This window comes from Atractosteus spatula, chromosome 10, assembly GCF_055471065.1.
Source record: "Atractosteus spatula isolate fAtrSpa1 chromosome 10, fAtrSpa1.hap1, whole genome shotgun sequence".
NCBI classification, from domain to species: Eukaryota; Metazoa; Chordata; class Actinopteri; order Semionotiformes; family Lepisosteidae; genus Atractosteus; species Atractosteus spatula.
The window spans coordinates 22,648,366-22,667,254 of NC_142715.1; the positions used below are offsets into that span (position 1 = coordinate 22,648,366).

Consider the following 18,889-nt stretch of genomic DNA (forward strand, 5'->3'; position numbering starts at 1 on the left):
AAGCAGAAAATCTGTGGGAAATAGAGAGCATAGGTCAATATCTCAAGAAACTGTGAAAAACATTATCATGTTTAAGTAAAGAATGTGATTTGCACCAGAAAAAAAGAAATTGTTGCTATGTAACTGGTACCGTGTCAAAATATAATGAGATGTGATCATATATACTGTTTTAAGTATGTATATTAATGTAAAGCTTTCTAATTTGTGATGCCCTGTATTTTTTTGTGAAAAGAAAATAAAGTTCTTAAAAAATCGATTCACCTAGGGCGAGGCTCGGCCATTGCACTCCGGCTGTGCTGACCCCTGCGAATTCCCCAAATGTGGGAATCTCGACTGCATAATTTCTGGTAGTGGGGGACTGCGTTCGCGCTCTCCCCTGATGTGCTTGGTCCAATATCAGATATGGAAGAATTATGACACCACGTGCTGCGATACGATCCCAGTTCGAAAGCCACTGCTGGTTCCCGGTTTCTTTTAGTTAGAGGTCCGGAGAAGCATTTCAAGCTGGTTACACTACTCCTTCCGGACATTCATTCCCTTTTCAAAGTCAGTCGTTTTGCTGTAGTCTGCATTATTTAGGCTGATTATCGAGGTTAGCCTTTATTTGGTCATGGGGGCCTCGGTACTGTATGCTAATTCTCAAGACAGTTTCACCCGTTTTCTGATTGCTAGGTTCTGTACCAGTGCAGACATGTCAAACAGTGAATAGTCACAAACAGTCTATTGTATCTGTGCTCAATGAATGAAATCAGTAATAAATGATTATATGTATAGTTATACGAAAAACAAGTGGTTTATCGACTCATCTTCATTTGCAGATTTAGAGGCAGCTTCGATATTCGTTTTACAAATGTTTTTTTTTTTTTATATGGGTCACACACATGCCATAGCAACAAAACATCTCTAGAGATGAGGCTATAGATCACCTTACCATCCTCCAGGTTTTCCTCCCAAAGCCTACGGCACCAACGGCGACCTCTGCTGGCCGAGAGAGCAACAGCTTGCTGCACCTGGTATTCCCAGGAAGTCTCTCATCCAAGTACTAACCAAGCCCAACCCTGCTTAGCTTCCGAGACCAAACAAGATCGGGCACATTCAGGGTGGTGTGGCCGCAAGCAAAAACTGTGGCGCATGACTCGCTACTTGAAGCTGTGTGTGGCTGGGGCTCCATGCCCCCCGAGCGGGACTGAAGGATCGTTCGTGTGCAACTCTTTGGAAAGGAGCCTCTTTCCAAATCGCATTGAGTACCTGGATGTTGGCGAATGTGCTCCCTTGTGTTGGCTTGTCCCGCACTGGAGGAGAACAAACAAACTGCACGGAGCAGCACAAGACAAGTCTTCACAAGACAAAAACCTCCAGTGCACAGCACTCTGAAAACATTTCTGGGCTGTCGCGTGTTTATTTCAGCACATAAAGCGCACCAGTCCAACACGTCAGCCGGGCGCGCGGCGCCTCCGCCCTCTTGTGGCCTTGCGGCGTCAGAGCAAGAGGCTCCTTCTCGCTGCCTTTCCGCTGTGTTGCAGAGCCCCGAGAGGGAACCTGGAGCACACACTTTGTGGGGGGCGGGGGACCACGTTCACGCTCTGCCCCCGGTCTCTTGCGCGAGTACTAAATAACACGGCGCCAGCCAGCGGCCAGGAGACAAGTACAATATCGCGGGACAGGGGGGCCTCATCATTGATTGTTACATATGAGACGGGGATTAGGAGGAGACCCCGACTGATTGGTAAAGGGGAACACTAACACCAGAGAGACACCCCCGGCGTCTCTTTTTGAGAGACGCTCTGGGATTTCTTAATGGCCAAGGAGGGTCGGGACCTCGGTTTTACGCCTCCCCCGAAGGACGGCGCCTGTTTGTGCAGCAGAGTGTCACCATCAGGATGCTGGGGCATAAGAAAGCCACACAGACTGCAGGGTGAGCGCTCCCTACTGGTCCCAGTCACACCTCTTTCAGGAGCAGCAGCAACCTGAGCTTTTCCGGGGGGAATCTCCCATCCGGGTGCCGGCTAGGCTCACACCTGCTGGGCTGCCGTGGTTGAGCCCAGTCGAGAGTCGCAGGGTGAGATCTAGTCACCGGGGAGAAACGATACAAGCGAAGGATTACTCGACTCCCAGCACTCGAAAAGACCGACAAATGACTCGTTCCCACCGGAGCTGAATGTACCTGCATGTGTCGTGTCGTCTACTTCCCCCGCCCCGCTGTGTTTGCTGTATTGTCTTTGAAGCCGGCCCCCGAGACGAGACGGGCTGTTCCTGTGCCCCAATTAACACTTTACAGGTGCCATTCCCCGGCATTGTGGCCATTGTCGGTGGTCACACGTGATAAGATAAGGTGGAGAAGAGCGGGGCATGCCCAGCACCAGACATTCAAGGAGGGGGCTGTGCGAGGTGAGGTGAGGTGCGACACGCCGGAGACCCGACGCTGCTAATGCGGAGCACTTGTTGAACTGGCATTGAAAGGACGTGTGCGCACGGAGCGAGCCTTCCCTGTGGCGGAGCGTGGAAACCTTCTCCCCGCGATGCAGGAGTTGTGTGCGCTGCAGCGGTGCCGAGAGAACAGCACAGAAGGCAGCAGTCTCTGGAGAGCGGGTAAGAGACAAACCTTGTGGGCAGGCGAGCAGGCCCTTTTTTTGGAAATTGCTGAAAAGGCTCTGGTGTTTGTTCGGTGTGTGGCAGGCGCACGACGCGAGCTTGCGTAGCGATCTGCCGGTCTGGTGTTATGCAAATGAGGCCGAATTGCGTCCCGGGACATGCTGCGAATGTGCATTGGCGACTGCAGATGTGTAGGAAACGGCGCGCTCGTTTTCTCGTTTTGCCCACCCTTTTGAGTGTTAGTGTGGCGTGTGAGTATGCGAAAGAGTGGGCCCAGCAGGAGGCGGTGGTGCGCGGGGCGAGGAGCTGGCCTAGGCTGCGCGCTTTGTGCTGTGGGTGCGGGCCGCTTGCAGGGGCTTGTACAGCTCATACTTACCTGGCAGAGGAGATACCTTGATCAAGAAGGAGGTTCACCCAGAGCGAGGGTCGGCTATTGCACTCAGGCTGTGCTGACCCCTGCGAATTCCCCAAATGTGGGAATCTCGACTGCATAATTTCTGGGAGTGGGGGACTGCGTTCGCGCTCTCCCCTGATGTGCTTGGTCCAATATCAGATACGGAAGAGTTATGATACCACGAGCTGCGATAGGATCCCAGTTCGAAAGGAGTCAATGCCACTGCTGGTTCCCGGTTTCTTTTAGTTAGAGGTCCGGAGAAGCATTTCAAGCTGGTTACGCTACTCCTTCCGGACATTCATTTCCTTTTCAAAGTCAGTCATTTTGCTGTAGTCTGCATTATTTAGGCTGATTATCGAGGTTAGCCTTTATTTGGTCATGGGAGCCTCGGTACTGTATGCTAATTCTCAAGACAGTTTCACCCGTTTTCTGATTGCTAGGTTCTGTACCAGTGCAGACATGTCAAACAGTGAATGGCTGTACCTCTATTGTATCCGTGCTCAATGAATGAAATCAGTAATAAATGAATATATGTATAGTTATACGAAAAACAAGTGGTTTATCGACTCATCTTAATTTGCAGATTTAGAGGCAGCTTTGATATTCGTTTTACAAATGGGTTTTTTTTTATATGGGTCACACACATGCCATAGCAACAAAACACCTCTAGAGATGAGGCTATAGATCACCTTTCCATCCTCCAGGTTTTCCTCCCAAAACCTACGGTACCAACGGCGACCCCTGCTGGCCGAGAGAGCAAAAGCTTGCAGCACCTGGTATTCCAAGCCAGTCTCCCATCCAAGTACTAACCAGGCCCAACACTGCTTAGCTTCCAAAATCAGACGAGATCGGAAACATCCAGGGTGGTGTGGCCGCAAGCGAAAGCCATGGCGCCTGACTCGCTACTTGAAGCTGTGTGTGGCTGGGGCTCCGCGCCCCCCGAGCGGGACTGAAGGATCGTTCGTGTGCAGCTCTTTGGAAAGGAGCTTCTTTCCAAATCGCATTGTGTACCTGGATGTTGGCGAATGTGCTCCCTTGTGTTGACTTGTCCCGCACTGGAGGAGAACAAACAAACTGCTCCGAGGAGCACAAGGCAAGTCTTCACAAGACAAAAACCTCCAATGCACAGCACTCAAAACATTTCTGGGCTGTCGCGTGTTTATTTCAGCACATAAAGCGCACCAGTCCAACACGTCGGCCGGGCGCGCGGCACCTCCGCCCACTTGTGGCCTTGCGGCGTCAGAGCAAGAGGCTCCTTCTCGCTGCCTTTCCGCTGTGTTGCAGAGCCCTGAGAGGGAACCTGGAGCGCACACTTTGTGGGGGGCGGGAGACCGCGTTCGCGCTCTGCCCCCGATCTCTTGCGCGAGTGCTAAATCTCACGGCGCCAGCCAGCGGCCAGGAGACAAGTGCAATATCGCGGGACAGGGGGGCCTCGTCATTGATTGTTACATATGAGACGGGGATTAGGAGGAGACCCCGACTGATTGGTAAAGGGGAACACTAACACCAGAGTGACACCCGCGGCGTCTCATTTTGAGAGACGCATTGGGATTTCTTAATGGCCAAGGAGGGTCGGGACCTCGGTTTTACGCCTCCCCCGAAGGACGGCGCCTGTTTGTGCAGCAGAGTGTCGCCATCAGGATGCTGGGGCATAAGAAAGCCACACAGACCGCAGGGTGAGCGCTCCCTACTGGTCCCAGTCACACATCTTGCAGGAGCAGCAGCAACCTGAGCTTTTCCGGGGGGAATCTCCCATCCGGGTGCCGGCTAGGCTCACACCTGCTGGGCTGCCGTGGGTGAGCCCAGTCGAGAGTCGCAGGGTGAGATCTAGTCACCGGGGAGAAACGATGCAAGCGAAGGATTACTCGGCTCCCAGCACTTGAAAAGGCCGACAAATGACTCGTTCCCGCCGGAGCTGAATGTACCTGTATGTGTCGTGTCGTCTACTTCCCCCGCACCGCTGTGTTTGCTGTATTGTCTTTGAAGCCGGCCCCCGAGACGAGACGGGCTGTTCCTGTGCCCCAATTAACACTTTACAGGTGCCATTCCCCGGCATTGTGGCCATTGTCGGTGGTCACACGCGATAAGATAAGGTGGAGGAGGGCGGGGCATGCCCAGCGCCAGACATTCAAGGAGGGGGCTGTGCGAGGTGAGGTGAGGTGCGACACGCCGGAGCCCCGACGCTGCTAATGCGGAGCACTTGTTGAACTGGCATTGAAAGGACGTGTGCGCACGGAGCGAGCCTTCCCTGCGGCGGAGCGTGGAAACTTTCTCCCCGCGCTGCAGGAGTTGTGTGCGCTGCAGCGGTGCCGAGAGAACAGCACAGAAGGCAGCAGGCTCTGGAGAGCGGGTAAGAGACAAACCTTGTGGGCAGGCGAGCAGGCCCGTTTTTTGGAAATTGCTGAAAAGGCTCCGGTGTTTGTTCGGTGAGTGGCAGCTGCACGACGCGAGCTTGCGTAGCGATCTGCCGGTCTGGTGTTATGCAAATGAGGCCGAATTGCGTCCCGGGACATGCTGCGAATGCGCATTGGCGACTGCAGATGTGTAGGAAATGGCGCGCTCGTTTTCTCGTTTTGCCCACCCTTTTGAGTGTTAGTGTGGCGTGTGAGTGTGCGAAAGAGTGGGCCCAGCAGGAGGCGGTGGTGTGCGGGGCGAGGAGCTGGCCTAGGCTGCGCGCTTTGTGCTGTGGGTGCGGGCCGCTTGCAGGGGCTTGTACAGCTCATACTTACCTGGCAGGGGAGATACCTTGATCAAGAAGGAGGTTCAGCCCTCGCTGCGTTAGGGTGGGCTGCGGCGAGGAGGAGACTGTGACCCATCTCCTGTGGTCCTGCTTTTTTGCTAAGGCCTTCTGGGCACAGTTTGAAGATTGGTTGCAAGCTCTCTCGCCCCAATTTACCCTGACCGCTGCTTTCGTCATATACGGCATCTCTCCTGTCAAACTTCCTCCTGACGTGTTTGACAGGATCTGGGCCGTGGTGAACAGTGGGAAAGACGCCCTGTGGAGAGTGAGGAACATGGGGCTGTTCAAAGGCATCGAGGTCCCAGTCAAGGCAGCAGGTAGCCTGGCCCTGTTCATCACCCGAGAGAACTATTACCTCAGAGATCTGTGGAGAGAAGGGAGGGAGGAAGCAGAAAATCTGTGGGAAATAGAGAGCATAGGTCAATATCTCAAGAAACTGTGAAAAACATTATCATGTTTAAGTAAAGAATGTGATTTGCACCAGAAAAAAAGAAATTGTTGCTATGTAACTGGTACCGTGTCAAAATGTAATGAGATGTGATCATATATACTGTTTTAAGTATGTATATTAATGTAAAGCGTTCTAAATTGTGATGTCCTGTACTTTTTTGTGAAAAGAAAATAAAGTTCTTAAAAATTGAAATTTGGTTCACCCAGAGCGAGGCTCGGCCATTGCACTCTGGCTGTGCTGACCCCTGCGAATTCCCCAAATGTAGGAATCTTGACTGCATAATTTCTGGTAGTGGGGGACTGCTATCGCGCTCTCCCCTGATGTGCTTGGTCCAATATCAGATACGGAAGAGTTATGACACCACGAGCTGCGATAGGATCCCAGTTCGAAAGGAGTCGATGCCACTGCTGGTTTCCGGTTTCTTTTAGTTAGAGGTCCGGAGAAGCATTTCAAGCTGGTTACGCTACTCCTTCCGGACATTCATTCCCTTTTCAAAGTCAGTCATTTTGCTGTAGTCTGCATTATTTAGGCTGATTATCGAGGTTAGCCTTTATTTGGTCATGGGAGCCTCGGTACTGTATGCTAATTCTCAAGACAGTTTCACCCGTTTTCTGATTGCTAGGTTCTGTACCAGTGCAGACATGTCAAACAGTGAATGGCTGTACCTCTATTGTATCCGTGCTCAATGAATGAAATCAGTAATAAATGAATATATGTATAGTTATACGAAAAACAAGTGGTTTATCGACTCATCTTCATTTGCAGATTTAGAGGCAGCTTTGATATTCGTTTTACAAATGGGTTTTTTTTTATATGGGTCACACACATGCCATAGCAACAAAACATCTCTAGAGATGAGGCAATAGATCACCTTTCCATCCTCCAGGTTTTCCTCCCAAAACCTACGGTACCAACGGCGACCCCTGCTGGCCGAGAGAGCAAAAGCTTGCAGCACCTGGTATTCCCAGGCAGTCTCCCATCCAAGTACTAACCAGGGCCAACGCTGCTTAGCTTCCAAGATCAAACGAGATCGGGAACATTCAGGGTGGTGTGGCCACAAGCAAAAGCCATGGCGCCTGACTCGCTACTTGAAGCTGTGTGTGGCTGGGGCTCCGCGCCCCCCCGAGCGGGACTGAAGGATCGTTCGTGTGCAGCTCTTTGGAAAGGAGCTCTTTCCAAATCGCATTGTGTACCTGGATGTTGGCGAATGTGCTCCCTTGTGTTGACTTGTCCCGCACTGGAGGAGAACAAACAAACTGCTCGGAGGAGCACAAGGCAAGTCTTCACAAGACAAAAACCTCCAATGCACAGCACTCAAAACATTTCTGGGCTGTCGCGTGTTTATTTCAGCACATAAAGCGCACCAGTCCAACACGTCGGCCGGGCGCGCGGCACCTCCGCCCTCTTGTGGCCTTGCGGCGTCAGAGCAAAAGCCTCCTTCTCGCTGCCTTTCCGCTGTGTTGCAGAGCCCTGAGAGGGAACCTGGAGCGCACACTTTGTGGGGGGCGGGAGACCGCGTTCGCGCTCTGCCCCCGATCTCTTGCGCGAGTGCTAAATCTCACGGCGCCAGCCAGCGGCCAGGAGACAAGTGCAATATCGCGGGACAGGGGGGCCTCGTCATTGATTGTTACATATGAGACGGGGATTAGGAGGAGACCCCGACTGATTGGTAAAGGGGAACACTAACACCAGAGTGACACCCACTGCGTCTCATTTTGAGAGACGCCCTGGGATTTCTTAATGGCCAAGGAGGGTCGGGACCTTGGTTTTACGCCTCCCCCGAAGGACGGCGCCTGTTTGTGCAGCAGAGTGTCGCCATCAGGATGCTGGGGCATAAGAAAGCCACACAGACCGCAGGGTGAGCGCTCCCTACTGGTCCCAGTCACACGTCTTGCAGGAGCAGCAGCAACCTGAGCTTTTCCAGGGGGAATCTCCCATCCGGGTGCCGGCTAGGCTCACACCTGCTGGGCTGCCGTGGGTGAGCCCAGTCGAGAGTCGCAGGGTGAGATCTAGTCACTGGGGAGAAACGATACAAGCGAAGGATTATTCGGCTCCCAGCACTTGAAAAGGCCGACAAATGACTCGTTCCCGCCGGAGCTGAATGTACCTGCATGTGTCGTGTCGTCTACTTCCCCCGCCCCGCTGTGTTTGCTGTATTGTCTTTGAAGCCGGCCCCCAAGACGAGACGGGCTGTTCCTGTGCCCCAATTAACACTTTACAGGTGCCATTCCCCGGCATTGTGGCCATTGTCGGTGGTCACACGCGATAAGATATGGTGGAGGAGGGCGGGGCATGCCCAGCGCCAGACATTCAAGGAGGGGGCTGTGCGAGGTGAGGTGAGGTGCGACACGCCGGAGCCCCGACGCTGCTAATGCGGAGCACTTGTTGAACTGGCATTGAAAGGACGTGTGCGCACGGAGCGAGCCTTCCCTGCGGCGGAGCGTGGAAACTTTCTCCCCGCGCTGCAGGAGTTGTGTGCGCTGCAGCGGTGCCGAGAGAACAGCACAGAAGGCAGCAGGCTCTGGAGAGCGGGTAAGAGACAAACCTTGTGGGCAGGCGAGCAGGCCCGTTTTTTGGAAATTTGCCGAATAGGCTCCGGTGTTTGTTCGGTGTGTGGCAGGCGCACGACGCGAGCTTGCGTAGCGATCTACCGGGCTGGTGTTATGCAAATGAGGCCGAATTGCGTCCCGGGACATGCTGCTAATGCGCATTGGCGACTGCAGATGTGTAGGAAACGGCGCGCTCGTTTTTTCGTTTTGCCCACCCTTTTGAGTGTAAGTGTGGCGTGTGAGTGTGCGAAAGAGTGGGCCCAGCAGGAGGCGGTGGTGTGCGGGGCGAGGAGCTGGCCTAGGCTGCGCGCTTTGTGCTGTGGGTGCGGGCCGCTTGCAGGGGCTTGTACAGCTCATACTTACCTGGCAGGGGAGATACCTTGATCAGCTTGTAGGTGGAGTTGTTGGATTGTTTTCTTGTTTTGTGGAAGCAGTGTTTGTTTTGCAGTTTACGAAATGGCAACTTTTGGATCCCGCAAGAATGCTGTGCGTTTTGAGCTTTTGGATGACCTCTTCATGGGTCGTATGCAGTTCAGCAGAAAAGTGTTGCAGAAGGAACTTGGCTTTGAACCTCGGCACTTGGATTTCATCTTCGCTCTCCCAGGTCAGAAAGCGTTTGAGGTTGTATTTGCTTCCTATCCTCTGTTTGAACAATGTGTGGATGTGTTTGAGGCAAAAAGAGGGAAAGTTCCTGCTCTTGAGAAGATCAACTTGCAGCCTTTGACACAGAGAGAGAGGAAAACTGTGCATGTTGTTAAGTTCTCGGAACTGGCAAAGACGGAGGACATTCACACCTGGCTTAACCAGTACTGCACCGTCCACCATGGAACTGAGGTTAGAGATGTTGACGGTATAAAAACAGGAGCAAGGAAATTCGAGGTTCGCTTGCTACCGGACAATGTAAATGGAGGCTTAAGGCACCTGCCCTCTACAATCCGGCTGGGCGCCTGCAATGGCTATGTTTTTTATGTGGGATAACCAAAGGTGTGTCGGCGCTGTGGTGCTGTGGGACACCTGGCATCGTCCTGCACTGTGAAATGCTGCAAGACCTGTGGCAAACAGGGACATTTAGCCTCTGACTGTTCAATGCTGCCAAAGTGCAATTTATGTGGCTCGGAAGGACACGTTTTTAAGAACTGCCCTCACGCCTACGCCAATAAACTCAAAATGAGAAAGGATGAGGCAGTGCTTGTTTCAGCCAAACCGGCCCGAAAAGCCAAAGCAAACAACAAGTCAAACAAAGAACCCTTGTTGGACAAAGACTCTCAGCCTCCAGCCAGGATCAGTCCTGCTGTGGCTCCGGGGCCGGTGGAAGAAAGATCCACTACGCCCCCACAACCGCAGACTGCACCAGACAAGCACGAGGGTTTGAAAACCCCCGAGAACAGCGAGGACCCCTCCCCCTCTCCTGCTCCTCAGAACGAGGGCCAGTGTGGGGCCCCCCGGTGGAGCGGGTCCAGCGAGGATACCCAGGATTCAGCGGAGCTGCTTTTCCCAGACTCTGCAAGTGCTACAGATGCCCTCCTCTCCTCCATCCAGTCCATCACGGAGGATCTGCAGCAGCTGGTGGGTGAGGGGGAAGAGGAGACTGGTGCATCTGCTGCACCCCTTTCCCCTCAGTGCTCCCAGGAGCTGGACGTGAGGAAAAGGAAAAATGACTCTGTTTTCTCCCCGAGCGAGGAGGAAGGAGAGCATGGCGATGGGGACAGCTGGAACCCCTCCACCCCTCCCTCTACCCCCTTCCTTGAAAGGGACTCCGTGAACGCTTTTACTGCTGCCACCCTGATGAAGGCTCATTCAGAGGATGGCTGGCAGGAAATTGGTAAGAAGAAAAAGAAAAAGAAGAAGGTAACAGGTGAGACAGAAGAGAAATGTGTTTTGTAAAGACTGGTTCCACTTTCTTATGTAATATGGCTCTAAACATAATTTCTCTTAACACCAGAGGTATCAATGACAGAGTTAAATGTCAGTCTGTCTTTGATTACCTCCAGCAGAGAGAGGGAGATGTGTTGATGTTGCAGGAGTGTGCTTTAGCCTATCAAGAGAGGTATAAAAGCTTTGAAGATAGGTGGGATAAAGGGCCTTCTGTTTGGTCAGGGGACAATAACAACAGAGCCTCTGGCGTGGCCATTCTTTTCAAAGGATGGGCTTTCAAATTGAAAAGTATTCAGAGGGTCATAGATGGCAGGTTGCTGTGTGTGGATGTGGAATGGGGGACCGTTAACCTGCGGCTAATCAATGTGTATTGTCCTACTGACGTGGGAGGAAGGGTGGAGCTACTCAAGGCACTCTCTCCCCTATTGTTATGTAGCACAGACGTGATAGTGGGAGGGGATTTTAATTGTATCTTAGAGCACACAGACAGGCAGTCTAGCTCTCCGATAAAATTGGATTCCAGCTCACTGGCCCTGCAAAACTTAGTTCAAGACTTTAAACTCTCAGACACATATAGATGTATATATCCCACAACAGCAGGATATACATGGTCAGGGAGGAATAGCAGCTCCAGAATTGACTATTGCTTTGTCTCAGCGAGAGTGAAAGTTGTTGGGGTCACTCTTCAGCCTGTCTTCTTCTCAGATCATCAGGCTTTAGGGTGTAGAGTGGAACTCCAGGGCGGGACTGTCTTTGGCCCAGGCCTCTGGAAACTCAACACAAAGCTGCTAGAGAACGAGGGGGTAGTATCCCGCTACAAGGAGAAACTATCACAGTGGCTGTCCTTGCAGTGTCTGTACGGGTCAGTAGGAGAGTGGTGGGAGGAGGTGAAGGTGAGGACAAAGGCCTTTTTCATGGCTGAGGGAAGGAAGGCTGCTGCCAGACGGAGAGGAGTGCTAGCTAGGAAACAGAGGCAGCTGCAACGTCTCTACACGATGCTGCACAGTGGCCTCGATGTGCTCGAGGATATCACCCTTTTAAAAAAGGACATCCGGAGCATAGCCGAAGAAAGTAGTCGAGGAGTGCTGTTAAGAAGCAGAGTGCAGTTCTTAGAAGAAAATGAGAAGTGTACTCGCTTCTTTTTCAGGAAAGTGGTAGGCTCCAAGTCTGTCATGGAAAGTGTAGTTGATGAGGAGGGACGAGAGAGAACAGAGCCGAGTGCTATCCTCTCCTGCACCGAGGCCTTCTACTCAAGACTGTACAGCTCTACAGAGGTAAAGGATGAAGAAATTCATTTTTTCACCTCAAAGCTAGAAAACGTTTTGAGTGAAGAAGACAGGGAAGTACTAGAGAGGGATTTGACAGTAGAAGAGCTGAGACAGGCTATGGAGAGCTTACAGAAGGGGAAAACTCCGGGTGCTGACGGGCTCCCTAAAGAATTTTATTGCACCTTTTGGGATCTGCTTCAGGATCCGCTACTGCTCCTATTCGAGGAAAGCTATAAGACAGAATTGCTGCCTGACTCCTTAAGAGAAGGCACTATCTCTCTCTTGTTTAAGAAAGGAGCAAAGAATGACATAAAGAACTGGAGACCCCTCAGCCTGTTAGGCGTGGACACTAAGATCCTGTCCAAAGCCCTTTTCCTGCGCCTACAAAATGTAGTGGCCTCACTGGTAGGGAAAGAACAGACTTGTGGGATAGCAGGACGCCTGATGAGCGACAACCTGGCCTTGTTGAGGGATGTCTGTCTGTACTCGGAGGATCGCTCCCTCCCTCTGTGCATTTTAGGTGTAGACCTAGAAAAGGCCTTTGACCGCCTAAACCGGCAGTACTTAACATCGATACTTGAGCACATGAAGTTTGGCCCCATCATGAGAAAGTGGATTAACCTGCTGTACACAGGTAGCAACAGCAGAGTAATGGTTAATGGCAATAGATCACGCCCCTTTGAAGTCTGTTCAGGGGTGAGGCAGGGCTGCCCATTATCCCCCTTGTTATTCGTTTTGGCTATGGAGCCCTTAGCCTGTGCCTTGCGCCAGGATCAGGCCATTAATGGGATACCAGTGCCTGGAAGTGGGGGAGGAGAGGTAAAGACATCTCTATACATGGATGACGTCACCCTGCTACTCTCTGACAATGCCTCAATTAGCAGAGCTCTGCAGTGCTGTGATCGTTTCTCTTTGGCTTCCTCTGCAAAAATTAACAAATCTAAGAGTGAGATTTTTTATCAGAACTGGAGGGAGCCAAAAGAAGGACATGATCTCAGGCTGCAAGAGAAGAGAATTAAGGTCCTGGGGGTGTATTTTGGAGAAGAGATGGGAACAGAAAATTGGCAGAACAAATTGCCAATCTTAAACAAAAAACTGATGCAATGGAAGGACCGAGACCTCACCATGACAGGGAAGGTGCTGGTCATCAAAGCTGAGCTCTTGCCTGTCTTGAATTTTCTGGCTTCTACCTTCCCAATCCCACACCGTGTTGCGGCGGTGCTGAGGAGATTGATGTTTCAATTTCTATGGGGTGGGAAGCAGGAAAGACTCAGAAGGGAAATAATGTACAGGCCGCTACCCTCAGGGGGGAAGTCTGTCCCAGATATTGCTACGAAGCTGCTGTGCATTTTCCTGGCCTCTGTGCTGAGAGGCTTTGCAACAGCACCTGCAGCGCGTACCTGGACTTATTTTTCCAGGCTCTGGATAGGTAGGGAGGTGTTCAGAGTGTGGGGTGTCAGACCCAAGCTGGATGTCCCACTCTCTGACACATGCCCTGCAATTTATGGGACAGTTAAAAGTTTTCTAAGATCTCACCCAATTGGCCATATTCCCCTCCGAGATGTCAGCGTCCAAAAACTGGAAGATTTCGTTGCACCCCAGAACAATAGGCAGACCCCTGTGGGCATTTTAACATCAGCCCAAACAAGGAAGGTGTGGAAACACACATCCTCTAAGTTTCTGTGCAACATTCACAGAGATTTAGCCTGGAGTGTCGTCCACCAGTGCTTACCGGTTCGAACTTTCTTGTACCGTAGGGGCCTCACCCCCAGCCCACACTGCGTTAGGGTGGGCTGCGGCGAGGAGGAGACTGTGACCCATCTCCTGTGGTCCTGCTTTTTGGCTAAGGCCTTCTGGGCACAGTTTGAAGATTGGTTGCAAGCTCTCTCGCTCCAATTTACCCTGACCGCTGCTTTCGTCATATACGGCATCTCTCCTGTCAAACTTCCTCCTGACGTGTTTGACAAGATCTGGGCCGTGGTGAACAGTGGGAAAGACGCCCTGTGGAGAGTGAGGAACATGGGGCTGTTCAAAGGCATCGAGGTCCCAGTCAAGGCAGCAGGTAGCCTGGCCCTGTTCATCACCCTAGAGAACTATTACCTCAGAGATCTGTGGAGAGAAGGGAGGGAGGAAGCAGAAAATCTGTGGGAAATAGAGAGCATAGGTCAATATCCCAAGAAACTGTGAAAAACATTATCATGTTTAAGTAAAGTATGTGATTTGCACCAGAAAAAAAGAAAATTGTTGCTATGTAACTGGTACCGTGTCAATATGTAATGAGATGTGATCATATATACTGTTTTAAGTATGTATATTAATGTAAACCTTTCTAATTTGTGATGTCCTGATTTTTTTTATGAAAAGAAAATAAAGTTCTTAAAAAATCGGTTCACCCAGAGGGAGGCTCGGCCATTGCACTCCGGATGTGCTGACCCCTGCGAATTCCCCAAATGTGGGAATCTCGACTGCATAATTTCTGGTAGTGGGGGACTGCGTTCACACTCTCCCCTGATGTGCTTGGTCCAATATCAGATACGGAAGAGTTATGACACCACGAGCTGCGAAAGGATCCCAGTTCGAAAGGAGTCGATGCCACTGCTGGTTCCCGGTTTCTTTTAGTTAGAGGTCCGGAGAAGCATTACAAGCTGGTACCACTACTCCTTCCGGACATTCATTCCCTTTTCAAAGTCAGTCGTTTTGCTGTAGTCTGAATTATTTAGGCTGATTATCGAGGTTAGCCTTTATTTGGTCATGGGGGCCTCGGTACTGTATGCTAATTCTCAAGACAGTTTCACCCGTTTTCTGATTGCTAGGTTCTGTACCAGTGCAGACATGTCAAACAGTGAATGGCTGTACCTCTATTGTATCCGTGCTCAGTTTGGGTGGGCAAAACAAGAAAACGAGCGCGCCGTTTCCTACACATCTGCAGTCGCCAATGCGCATTCGCAGCGTGTCCCGGGACGTAATTCGGACTAATTTGCATAACACCAGACCGGCAGATCGCTACGCAAGCTCGCGTCGTGCGCCTGCCACACACCGAACAAACGAATATCGAACCTGCCTCTAAATCTGCAAATGAAGATGAGTCGATAAACCACTTGTTTTTCGTATAACTATACATATATTCATTTATTACTGATTTCATTCATTGGGCAAGGCTAACCTCGATAATCAGCCTAAATAATGCAGACTACAGCAAAATGACTGACTTTGAAAAGGGAATGAATGTCCGGAAGGAGTAGCGTAACCAGCTTGAAATGCTTCTCCGGACCTCTAACTAAAAGAAACCGGGAACCAGCAGTGGCATCGACTCCTTTCGAACTGGGATCCTTTCGCAGCTCCTGGTGTCATAACTCTTCCGTATCTGATATTGGACCAAGCACATCAGGGGAGAGTGTGAACGCAGTCCCCCACTACCAGAAATTATGCAGTCGAGATTCTCACATTTGAGAAATTCGCAGGGGTCAGCACAGCCAGAGTGCAATGGCCGAGCCTCGCTCTGGGTAAAACTCCTTCTTGATCAAGGTATCTCCCCTTCCAGGTAAGTATGAGCTGTACAAGCCCCTGCAAGCAGCCCGCACCCACAGCACAAAGCGCGCAGCCTAGGCCAGCTCCTCGCCCCGCACACCACCGCCTCCTGCTGGGCCTACTCTTTCGCACACTCACACGCCACACTAACACTCAAAAGGGTGGGCAAAACGAGAAAACGAGCGCGCCGTTTCCTACACATCTGCAGTCGCCAATGCGCATTCGCAGCATGTCCCGGGACGCAATTCGGCCTCATTTGCATAACACCAGACCGGCAGATCGCTACGCAAGCTCGCGTCGTGCGGCTGCCACACACCGAACAAACACCGGAGTCTTTTCAGCAATTTCCAAAAAACGGGCCTGCTCGCCTGCCCACAAGGTTTGTCTCTTACCCACTCTCCAGAGCCTGCTGCCTTCTGTGCTGTTCTCTCGGCACCGCTGCAGCGCACACAACTCCTGCAGCGCGGGGAGAAAGTTTCCACGCTCCGCCGCAGGGAAGGCTCGCTCCGTATGCACACGTCCTTTCAATGCCAGTTCAACAAGTGCTCCGCATTAGCAGCGTCGGGGCTCCGGCGTGTCGCACCTCACCTCACCTCGCACAGCCCCCTCCTTGAATGTCTGGCGCTGGGCATGCCCCGCCCTCCTCCACCTTATCTTATCGCGTGTGACCACCGACAATGGCCACAATGCCGGGGAATGGCACCTGTAAAGTGTTAATTGGGGCACAGGAACAGCCCGACTCGTCTCGGAGGCCGGCTTCAAAGACAATACAGCAAACACAGCGGGGCGGGGGAAGTAGACGACACGACACATGCAGGTACATTCAGCTCCGGCGGGAAAAAGTCATTTGTCGGCTTTTTCAAGTGCTGGGAGCCGAGTAATCCTTCGCTTGTATCGTTTCTCCCCGGTGACTAGATCTCACCCTGCGACTCTCGACTGGGCTCACCCACGGCAGCCCAGCAGGTGTGAGCCTAGCCGGCACCCGGATGGGAGATTCCCCCCGGAAAAGCTCAGGTTGCTGCTGCTCCTGCAAGACGTGTGACTGGGACCAGTAGGGAGCGCTCACCCTGCGGTCTGTGTGGCTTTCTTATGCCCCAGCATCCTGATGGCGACACTCTGCTGCACAAACAGGCGCCATCCTTCGGGGGAGGCGTAAAACTGAGGTCCCGACCCTCCTTGGCCATTAAGAAATCCCAGGGCGTCTCTCAAAATGAGACGCCGCGGGTGTCACTCTGGTGTTAGTGTTCCCCTTTACCAATCAGTCGGGGTCTCCTCCTAATCCCCGTCTCATATGTAACAATCAATGACGAGGCCCCCCTGTCCCGCGATATTGCACTTGTCTCCTGGCCGCTGGCTGGCGCCGTGAGATTTAGCACTCGCGCAAGAGATCGGGGGCAGAGCGCGAACGCGGTCTCCCGCCCCCCACAAAGTGTGCGCTCCAGGTTCACTCTCAGGGCTCTGCAACACAGCGGAAAGGCAGCGAGAAGGAGCCTCTTGCTCTGACGCCGCAAGGCCACAAGAGGGCGGAGGCGACGCGCACCCGGCCGACGTGTTGGACTGGGGCGCTTTATGTGCTGAAATAAACACGCGACAGCCCAGAAATGTTTTGAGTGCTGTGCATTGGAGGTTTTTGTCTTGTGAAGACTTGCCTTGTGCTCCTCCGAGCAGTTTGTTTGTTCTACTCCAGTGCGGGACAAGTCAACACAAGGGAGCACATTCGCCAACATCCAGGTACACAATGCGATTTGGAAAGAAGCTCCTTTCCAAAGAGCTGCACACGAACGATCCTTCAGTCCCGCTAGGGGGGCGCGGAGCCCCAGCCACACACAGCTTCAAGTAGCGAGTCAGGCGCCATGGCTTTTGCTTGCGGCCACACCACCCTGAATGTTCCCGATCTTGTCTGGTCTTGGAAGTTAAGCAGGGTTGGGCCTGGTTAGTACTTGGATGGGAGACTGCCTGAGAATACCAGGTGCTGCAAGCTTTTGCTCTCTCGGCCAGCAGGGGTCACCATTGGTACCGTAGGTTTCGGGAGAAAAACCTGGAGGATGGAAAGGTGATCTATGGCCTCAACTAATCTTAATCTCATCTAATCTTTGACCAGCCCAGCTGCGCCCCACCCGAAGGCAGGGAAGCACAAAAATTGCATGGAACTCATTCATGCTCCTCTCCACGGAAATCTTTAGTAAAAGGCGAAAGACTTGTACGAGATGAAGAGAAACCAGAGTGCGTGGCCACCCAGCTGCAGGAGCCCAGGCCGCCTCCAAAGCCTCTGCCCTACCGGTCGTGGTTGGCGATGCACCTGGCCTCACAAACGAGCCGGTGTGGCCCGTTCAGCTCCGGGCTCATCGCCTGCGGCTCTCGGCTTCCGGGCGTGCCCAATCCGTGCTGCGGCGACGCGATGACTCGGAAAACAACCGGCCACACTGTACCGGAAACGACGCACTCTGGGAAGCCGCTATGCAAATCGAGTTCCCAAGATCCCCGGCGGCCGGACACATCCCGCCCGCCAGTGAAAAGAGCGGGAATCAGAAGGCCAGAGATCCAGGACTCACGGGACAGATGGCCACAACCACAGTAACAAGAGCGATTGCCAGCGATTGTTTTTTCTCTTTGACCAGCCCAGCTGCGCCCCACCCGAAGGCAGGGTAGCATAAAAATTGCATGGAACTCATTCATGCTCCTCTCCACGGAAATCTTTAGTAAAAGGCAAAAGATTTGTACGAGATGAAGAGAAACCAGAGTGCGTGGCCGCCCAGCTCCAGGAGCCCAGGCCGCCTCCAAAGCCTCTGCCCTACCGGTCGTGGTTGGCAATGCACCTGGCCTCACAAACGAGCCGGTGTGGCCCGTTCAGCTCCGGGCTCATCGCCTGCGGCTCTCGGCTTCCGGGCGTGCCCAATCCGTGCTGCGGCGACTCGATGACTCGGAACACAACCGGCCACACTGTACCGGAAACGACGCACTCTGGGAAGCCGCTATGCAAATCGAGTCCCCAAGATCCCCGGCGGCCGGACACATCCCGCCCGCCAGTGAAAAGAGTAGGAATCAGAAGGCCGGAGATCCAGGACTCACGGGATTGATGGCCACAACCGCAGTAACAAGAGCGATTGCCAGCGATTGTTTTCTCTCTTTGACCAGCCCAGCTGCGCCCCACCCGAAGGCAGGGAAGCACAAAAATTGCATGGAACTCATTCATGCTCCTCTCCACGGAAATCTTTAGTAAAAGGCGAAAGATTTGTACGAGATGAAGAGAAACCAGAGTGCGTGGCCACCCAGCTGCAGGAGCCCAGGCCGCCTCCAAAGCCTCTGCCCTACCGGTCGTGGTTGGCAATGCACCTGGCCTCACAAACGAGCCGGTGTGGCCCGTTCAGCTCCGGGCTCATCGCCTGCGGCTCTCGGCTTCCGGGCGTGCCCAATCCGTGCTGCGGCGACGCGATGACTCGGAAAACAACCGGCCACACTGTACCGGAAACGACGCACTCTGGGAAGCCGCTA

At 52.7% G+C, this 18,889-nt stretch overlaps 8 non-coding genes and 4 pseudogenes across 8 annotated transcripts; 5 read left to right on the forward strand and 7 right to left on the reverse strand.

The window, feature by feature from the left end:
* The first annotated feature begins 214 nt into the window (after positions 1-214).
* Positions 215-379, forward strand: LOC148825856 (U1 spliceosomal RNA). The gene has a single exon (XR_016092090.1). It is a non-coding gene; the product is annotated as a U1 spliceosomal RNA (small nuclear RNA).
* Positions 380-998: 619 nt separating this feature from the next.
* LOC148825857 (5S ribosomal RNA) lies at positions 999-1,117 on the reverse strand (annotated as a pseudogene).
* A 1,843-nt stretch (positions 1,118-2,960) lies between these two features.
* On the forward strand, positions 2,961-3,124 carry LOC148825858 (U1 spliceosomal RNA). Its single transcript, XR_016093584.1, has one exon. It is a non-coding gene; the product is annotated as a U1 spliceosomal RNA (small nuclear RNA).
* A 623-nt stretch (positions 3,125-3,747) lies between these two features.
* On the reverse strand, positions 3,748-3,866 carry LOC148825859 (5S ribosomal RNA; annotated as a pseudogene).
* Positions 3,867-6,326: 2,460 nt separating this feature from the next.
* Positions 6,327-6,497, forward strand: LOC148825860 (U1 spliceosomal RNA). The gene has a single exon (XR_016093019.1). It is a non-coding gene; the product is annotated as a U1 spliceosomal RNA (small nuclear RNA).
* Positions 6,498-7,120: 623 nt separating this feature from the next.
* On the reverse strand, positions 7,121-7,239 carry LOC148825861 (5S ribosomal RNA; annotated as a pseudogene).
* A 6,977-nt stretch (positions 7,240-14,216) lies between these two features.
* Positions 14,217-14,380, forward strand: LOC148825862 (U1 spliceosomal RNA). The gene has a single exon (XR_016093010.1). It is a non-coding gene; the product is annotated as a U1 spliceosomal RNA (small nuclear RNA).
* Positions 14,381-15,254: 874 nt separating this feature from the next.
* On the reverse strand, positions 15,255-15,418 carry LOC148825863 (U1 spliceosomal RNA). Its single transcript, XR_016091993.1, has one exon. It is a non-coding gene; the product is annotated as a U1 spliceosomal RNA (small nuclear RNA).
* Positions 15,419-17,259: 1,841 nt separating this feature from the next.
* On the forward strand, positions 17,260-17,378 carry LOC148825864 (5S ribosomal RNA; annotated as a pseudogene).
* A 129-nt stretch (positions 17,379-17,507) lies between these two features.
* LOC148825865 (U5 spliceosomal RNA) lies at positions 17,508-17,624 on the reverse strand. Its single transcript, XR_016093208.1, has one exon. It is a non-coding gene; the product is annotated as a U5 spliceosomal RNA (small nuclear RNA).
* Positions 17,625-18,026: 402 nt separating this feature from the next.
* LOC148825866 (U5 spliceosomal RNA) lies at positions 18,027-18,141 on the reverse strand. The gene has a single exon (XR_016093202.1). It is a non-coding gene; the product is annotated as a U5 spliceosomal RNA (small nuclear RNA).
* A 400-nt stretch (positions 18,142-18,541) lies between these two features.
* Positions 18,542-18,658, reverse strand: LOC148825867 (U5 spliceosomal RNA). Its single transcript, XR_016093145.1, has one exon. It is a non-coding gene; the product is annotated as a U5 spliceosomal RNA (small nuclear RNA).
* Positions 18,659-18,889: the final 231 nt, after the last annotated feature.